Source organism: Octopus sinensis, linkage group LG7, assembly GCF_006345805.1.
Source record: "Octopus sinensis linkage group LG7, ASM634580v1, whole genome shotgun sequence".
NCBI classification, from domain to species: domain Eukaryota; kingdom Metazoa; phylum Mollusca; class Cephalopoda; order Octopoda; family Octopodidae; genus Octopus; species Octopus sinensis.
Window position 1 is genome coordinate 65,665,360 of NC_043003.1, and position 5,295 is coordinate 65,670,654.

Genomic DNA, 5,295 nt, shown 5'->3' on the forward strand with positions numbered 1-5,295 from the left:
GGATATTTATGTAATTATGAAAGCTTATGAAAAAAAAAAAGAAGTAAAAACAAGTAAAATCCAAAGAAGCGCAGAGAGAATTTGATCTCAGCATCCAAAATATGAACCCGTTTGTTCCTTCTTCCATGAATATGTTCAAATGTTATACTTAAATAATATTAAATGCAAAGCAAAATCAGAATAAAATCCACATCTTTGATATAAGTCTTTCTAATTTTAACAGATAGCCGATAATTTTGAGGTGTGGCAAGGTAATTACATCGACATCTGTATGAGACTGTTAGTTTATTCTATCGACCACGAAAGAATGAAAGGCAAAGTTCACCTGGTGAGATTTGAACACCTCGCTCCCAGCCTTAATCTTTAACACCGTGAATCCTATCTATATGTAGCTCGTTAATCAAACTGGAAAAAAAATCGAAAATTTTTACTATGAAGAATCTCTGATATACAGCTTAATAAATTTATGAATCAAGATCAAATACGAAAATTAAATAAGCAAGAACTTTAGCAACTTTAGCAGGTTTCACTAATAATAATAAATGTAAGGACAAACTTCAGAATTAGTTATAAATTATGTGGTTTCTGCAAGAAGACTTTCAATGAAATCCTCAAATGATGGGAATAGCGAAGGACCAGTGTTTTAAAGTTCAGGCTATTTTGCTATTGACGGCAACGAAACTTATTTATATATTTACTAGTTTAGATTTTAATGTAACATTATGTGAAGTCAAGGCATTGAAGACATAGACAATGTATTAATGTTTGGACGGTGGTTTATTTAAATATTCTTGAAATAAAACCAAAGGCAAACGTTTTACATTTGAGCAGACACTTTAAAGAGGTCTTTAAACAAAGCAAGGCATTTTGTCATCGTTTAAGCTTTTGACTATGAATTGCTCTTATAACATTCATGATAATTTCTAGCACATTCAAAGCTAAACATATTGGTTTCAAATGTTGGTAGGAGGCCACCAATTTCGGGGAAGGGAATAAATTGATCGATGAAAATGCTCAACTGGTACTTAGGCTATCGATCTCGAAATTTAAACTCAGTACGTAAGAAATGCCATTAAGTGGCGTGCCAAGTTATGCCAGCTCGCCGCTTTATTCGAAGCTAATATTTTGCCGATAACTTGTATGTAACTGAAACTTTATTTTATCGGAGGTAGAAGGAAGATCTGGAACAAATACCGAAAATCATTTTGTTTGTTACTCAAAATATTCTATCAATCCAAAATTTTATAGCGAAATAAGAGATGATTTAACCTTCTTGCGACACCCGGGGCGATTGATCGGCCCAAGTAATACAAGTTGTACGAAATTTGAGGCCGATCTATCGAACCGATGAAACAAACGTTTTGAAGTGTAATAAGCATATCAAGGGTAGTCTTTCAATAGATATAACATAAAACTATTTAATATATATAGTTTTACATACTAATAAAGTAGTTTTAGGCACTTTATCGATCGTTTCCTACTAAAAAAAAAAAAACAGCTTTGGTCTTTTTGGTTACACATAGTTAAACATCGTGTGTCTCAAAAGGGTTAAGAGAGAGAGCATATAGAGTTAAACTAATCTCAATATTTAATTTTAATCGGTTAAGAAGGATGATACTGAAAATTAACTTCTGCTAGATTAGATCCCAGAACATAAAGATATCTAAAACACTTTCTTAATCGCTTTAGTAAAAATAAGGCAGTGATGTTTGCATAGCTAGTTGAAAGCCAGTCTACGCGTATTTACCGATATTCAAAGTTTACTGCTTCATAGCGATTTCGAAAGAAAAAGAAAACGAAAACTAATGATATAAAAAAGGAACAGAAAATAGACCTGAAAATTCTTCCAGATGTTTATTATGGTTCTGGTTGTCTTTATTTTATTTTTTGCTTGTTTTCATTTTAGACGTAGCAGTGGTGTTGATGTTAGTGGTGTTTTCAATGGCGGTGTAGAGGAGGATAGAGTGCGAGCGATATTGTTATATGTATATTTAAATATAGTAGTATGGTGAATGAATCCTATCACGTATTATTTGTCATTATTGACGATCGGTTTCACGCTGAGACGAGGAATATAAATGTATAGCTTGTCTGAGTCAGAGCCTTCAGGCTAGATAGCTTCCTATGAATCATAGTGTTTCAACAGTTGTCGACGTATCTGTTCTTGTCAGTGAAGCCACGAGGAAAAATGTGCACCCAGCTAACTCCTCATTCAAATCTCGCCGTGAAAGAAAATGCATATTTCGGTAATGATTTGCAATATATCTGTACTTGAAATAAAAGTAAATACAAAAGAAGAGGAAAAAGATTCAAATAAAACAAAAATAAAACAGTCTATTTTAATCAAAGAGTAATTATGCAGAAAACAGAATACTGAGGGAAATAAGAAAAGACATAAAAATCAAGCAAATTACAAACTACTACAACCACCACTAACACCACCACCTTCAGTACCAGCACCACCACCACCACCACCATAAGCACCACTATAATATTACTTCAAATTAGAATAATATTTTTGAGAAAAATTACGTATATTTTATCAAGGTTCGCATTTCATAACACGCACATGCATGAGTGTATATGAATATGTGTGCGCGTGTGTATGTGTGTGTGTGTGTACTTCATTCATATACAATAAACACTAACTATATATATATGCTTATATATATATATATGTATGTATGTATGTATATATACGCATATATATATATATATATGTATGTATGTGTGTGTGTGTATGTATTTATGTATATATATGCATATATATATATGAATATATGTATACAGACACACACTGCCATACATATACACATGAATGGACAACACAAATTATTACACTCAAGATATTCCAGTAAATGAAATAAATGTAATTTACACTACCACATCTGTGTGTTTGTGTGTGTGAGTGCGCACGCGTATTTGTGTGTGTGAGTGTGTGTTTGTGTGTGTGTGAACGTGTATCTGTGTGTGTGTGTTTATGTGTGTGTGTGTGTGTGTGCATGAACGTAGGATATGTATATACTCTTTTACTTGTTTCAGTCATTTGACTGTGGCCATGCTGGAGTACCGCCTTTAATATGTGTATATATTTATTCTTTTAATATGTGTATATATTTATTCTTTTATCTGTTTCAGTCAATTCACTGGGGACATGCTGGAGCACCAATTATACAAAGTTGATTTCCAACCACATGGTTATGATTTCGGTCCTTCTTCGTGGCATCTTGGGCAAGTACCTTCTACTATAGCCTCGAGTCGACCAAAGCTTTGTGAGTGGATTTTGTAGACGAAAACTGAAAGAAGCTTGTCGTGTATACCTGTATATATATAAAGTTAATCCAAACAAGAAAGCACAAAAAAACACAACACGAGGACGTGGAACAAATATAGTATTATTGGACGCTCAGGAAAGAAGGAAAGAAGGAGGGTTTAACGTTTCAAGCGGAGCTCTTCGTTGGAAACATAGGAGAAGGAAAGATCCAGAGAAGGGCAGACAGAGAAAAAAAAATCGCCAACGGTACACACGAGGTCACGTGTGTGTGTATGTATGTGAATATACATATATATATGTATGTGTGTGTGTGTGTGTATGTATTTAGACTACGTGTGTGTGTCTTTCAGCGTGTGTTTGTTACCCATCACCGCTTGACAACCGATGTTGTGTTGTTTATATCCCCCTAAGTTAGCTGCTCGATAGAAAAGGAAAAATACCAGGCTCTAAAAAACAAAAACAAAAAGGACTCGTTCAATTTTTTCGACTAAAAACACTTCATGTTGGTGCTCCAGCGTGGCTTCGGTCTAATGACTAAAACAAGTACAAGACAAAATCTATGTATAAAATGTGACTCGATGGCACTTAACATTTAGAGTTCGAACGCCACCGAGGTGAACTTTGCCTTTCATTCCTTCGGGGTTGATAAAATAATCTACCATTCAAGTAGTGCGGGCGATGTGAATCGATTTGTCCTCTCTCCTCAAAGAATTTTCTGACTTCGAACTCTGCGACGGACCAACGGACCAACGGATCAGGGCGAGTGTTATTCTTTTCCAAACTAGGCATAAGGTCCGAAATATTGGGGTATAGGGGTGGAAGTCAATTTGATTAATCATAGTACCCAACTGGTACTTAATTTATCCACACCGAAAGGATGAAATGCAAAGTCGACCTCGGCGGATTTTGAAGAATGCAAATTATATTAATTCTTTTCTACTCTAGGCACACGGCTCGAAATTTTGGGGGATCGACCCCAGTACGCAACTGGTACTTAATTTATTGACCCCGAAAGGAAGAAAGGTAAAGCTGACCTCGGCGGAATTTGAACTCAGAATGTAAAGATAGACGAAATACCTATTTCTTTACTACTCACCAGGGGTTAAACACAAAGGGGTCAAACAAGGACAGACAAACGGATTAAGTCGATTATATCGACCCCAGTGAGTAACTGCTACATAATTTATCGACCCCGGAAGGATATAAGGCAAAGTCGACATGCGCGGAATTTGAACTCAGAATGTAGCAGCAGACGAAATACCGCTAAGCATTCCGCGCGGCGTGCTTAACGTTTCTGCCAGCTCGCCGCTTTAGGACGAGTGTTATGATTTTTGTCAGGGAAACCGTGTAACTGAAGCTGTTTATGCCAGGGCTGTGGAGTGGTGGATTCCTAGAACTGATAGAGGGTCGGACAAGATAGATCCGCAATATTTGTCCTATTTTTAGGGTGGCCAGCTGGCAGAACCGTTAGCACGCCGGGCGAAATGGTTAGCTGTATTTCGTCTGTCTTTATGGTCTGAGTTTAAATTCTACTGAAATCGACTTTGCCTTTCATCCTATCGGGGTCGATAAATTAAGTATCAGTTGCATACTGAAATCGATCTAATCGACTGTGTACACCCCCACCCCCAAATTTCGGGTCTTGTGCCTAGAGTAGAAAAGAATATTTATCACATTTTTAGGGCAGCAAACTGGCAGAATTTGTTAGCACGCTGGGCAAAATGCTTAGCGGCATTTCGTCCTTGTTTACGTTTCTAGTTTAGGTCGACTTTAATTTTTTATTCTTTCGGGATCGATGAAATAAATACCAGTCTAAGTACTGGGATCGATCTAAACGACTAGTCCCCACCTACAAAATTTTAGTCCTTGTGGTTATAGTAGAAAGGGTATTTGTCAAATTTATTTACATTCCGAATTCAGATACCGTGGAAATGAACTTTACTTTCTATCCTTTTGGTGGCGATAATATAGATAAGCCAACAAAGCGGCGAGCTGGCAGAAAGGTTAGCACGCCAGGCGAA

General features: G+C 36.4%; 1 long non-coding RNA gene across 1 annotated transcript in view; it reads right to left on the bottom strand.

The window, feature by feature from the left end:
- The window catches only part of LOC118764100, a 27,981-nt gene extending 23,398 nt beyond the window's left edge, over positions 1 to 4,583 (bottom strand). Inside the window, exons 1-2 of the long non-coding RNA XR_004999891.1 lie at positions 4,536 to 4,583; positions 4,309 to 4,351 (exon numbers count right to left, since the gene is read on the bottom strand). This is a non-coding gene — a long non-coding RNA (uncharacterized LOC118764100). The remainder of the gene's footprint in view (positions 1 to 4,308; positions 4,352 to 4,535) is intronic.
- Positions 4,584 to 5,295: the final 712 nt, after the last annotated feature.